This window comes from Priapulus caudatus, unplaced genomic scaffold (genome assembly GCF_000485595.1).
Source record: "Priapulus caudatus unplaced genomic scaffold, Priapulus_caudatus-5.0.1 Scaffold152, whole genome shotgun sequence".
NCBI lineage: Eukaryota > Metazoa > Priapulida > Priapulimorpha > Priapulimorphida > Priapulidae > Priapulus > Priapulus caudatus.
In genome coordinates this window covers 272,909-275,751 of record NW_014577213.1, presented here as the reverse complement: position 1 = coordinate 275,751, position 2,843 = coordinate 272,909, and positions in this window count along the sequence as shown.

Genomic DNA, 2,843 nt, shown 5'->3' with positions numbered 1-2,843 from the left:
GGTTGGGATATTTAGTCATATAGTAACCGACTATATCCTATAGTTTTCATGCAAGCATGAGAATTAACAACGGTGCAGTCATTTGCAATCAGATAATTATATCAAGAGATAAGGTCACTAATGGCATCGCAGTATCTCCGTTAGGAATCGGCTGTGTCAATGTCATATCTTGTGGTACAGTACAATAAACAAAAGACAATCCTAGAAAATAGATGCTCTTTAATTGTTTCAACTTGTTTATTAACACAAATTAAAAAATTCACAAGTTTTTCTCAATATTGAATAATATACAAATAATAATACCAATATTATATTATTAAAATATTTATAAAAAACAAATATATCTATATCTATATATATATTCATTATCCAACAAATAAATCCACAAATAATGATACATAAAGGACAAAACATGCAAAGTTAAGCAGAAATAAAAGCTTAACACAATACACACATGACGAATTAATCATTCACTTCCTCTTCTATACGTCACTTCTTGATCACATAATTTCACAGTATTAAAATAGCATTTACAGGGAGATGACAAGAAAACAAGTTCTTAGAACAACTGCACCTAGCTCTAGTGACAGTTACTAAGCGTACAGTACCTAGAGCTACAAAACTGCATCCGTGTCCTTATGCACCCAAATTACAAACCAACATTAATTAGATCAACTCAATTACAGGCTTGAGGGGCGGAAAAGGTGAGACAACCGTCGCAACATAAACTCCATCCCATGTACACGCCAGCCATTTGTTCATAGAAGACAGGGCATTGTGGGTAGATGATACGCGCATGCATTGTAATTTGCCCGTACTATAGCTGAAGGTCGTTTCGTATTGTAACATTCATTTGCACTTGTCACATGAGAGTCAAGTGGAAGCATAGACTGGTATTATTTTTAGCCAAATAGCTAAGCTAGAAGATGCGCGCAGCATCATAGAATGCGCGCTACATTGATTATAGGAAAAATGGTAGACGTGTTAAGGTAAACAAGATTAGATGGTTTCATTGTGAAATGGGGGTAGACGCGCCATGGAGAAACGGTTACATGTCGGGCAGTAGTTTGTAAATTTTGGGATAAATAGAGAGTAACAGAGATGTAAGAAGGATTCGGTTCTGTCGCGAGGAGGCACACCCGCGATTGCGTGCTGCCGAGCTTGTCTCTATTGTTGCGATTGACGACACTGTTTATTGCGTTATTAAAGTTATTCCGGTTACTACATTACAAGTTTGCATTTCTATCATCATCAACATACATTGGTCGCCGGACCCAGTCAAAAACCATGGATATCCCCTTTGCGGACACAACGCAAGTATACTTATTATATCGAGCTACGAAGCCACAACGAAACAAGAGGAAAGAATGACGGAGAGCGAGAGAGGAGAAAGAAGGAAAGAGCCATTCCGATGACGAGATTGAGAAGAGATACCCGAAACACTATATCGATAACTATGGGCCACAAAACGAAACAAGAAGAATACGACGAGCGAAACAGGGAGCAGAAGGGAACGAAAGAGTGAGTTGATGTAATGGAAGCCAGCTGCGCTAGCGCCGACGAACGATGACGATTCGCGTTATCGTAGGATCGGCTGAATCGTGGAGAAGAGAACCGTGTGGCCAGCCGCGTCGCAAGTGCAAACGAAAGGAGAAAGATCGAGAAAATGAATAATAGATCCGACGAAGGAAGAGAAAGGAAGTCAGTCACACTTGATGTTATTCTTGCTACGAAATGAAACAAGAAACGGCAAAGATGACGAGACAAAACTTAAAATGGTTATTAATCAATCCATGTGTCGGAAATTTATTTCTGTATGAAAGTGAAAACGTTAGTAATTCAAACTACTCAGACGCTTTTTCTGGTATAAACCATGCAAGCATTCGCACCATAGCGTGTTTTTTGTATCCCTTATAACCTATTTAGTTCAAAAGCGTGCATGTAGTTATCGATGCGTATAATAATTGCGGACGGAAAAAATTAAAATAAACTATTAATAACGAACCCGACAACAATAATGTTCACCACCGCTAATTAACGACATGTATGTCATGCATGATTATTATGTATGCTAGCTATGTAGTATATTATTTCAGTATGTAAAGTAGTATGTATGTAATTATTTAGTATATTATTGTATTATATGTATCTATGTATTATGTACTTATGTATATGTTAGCTGATTATTTAGTTTGTCGTATTATAGTACTGCTATGTATGCTATTATTATTATGATTATGGTCATGTATTATGTATATATGTAGTTTATGAGTGTTTACTGTACGCGTATTTTGTTCATGATATATCCTGTAGCCGTTTTTTAGTGTGTGAAAATTCCGTAAACTTTTTTACGAAATTTGGACGGTTGATTCTTAATGTGCAACGAGCAGTAACGGTACTTTTCCACTAGTATTGTCAACCGCTAACTACATTCTTACATACGAGTTATGATTATTGCACAAAAACATTCATCGAAATATGAAAAATCATTGTGCGTATTTTGTTGGCTGTCAGATTATATTATTAGGAATAGATGATTTTCGACTGTAGATATTGAAGCAATACCACATCAAGTGCGGTGTTAATTAATGCCTGTTGCATGGCCCGTTGGCCCTGGTATATGAGAATATAATCCAGATAATAACTGTTCGGTAAACGCGTGTCGGTATAACCAAATACCCACGTACTTACAGCCATAAAAATACGCCAAGAGTGTTCAGCGATATCAAATGTTTAGCAAATGTGTTGTTTCTGACTGTCATTTACGAAACATTACGTACATGTTCGTACGCTTTCAATTGTTCTAATTGTAATTTGATCGCTGTATGTTGCGTTATTGATGG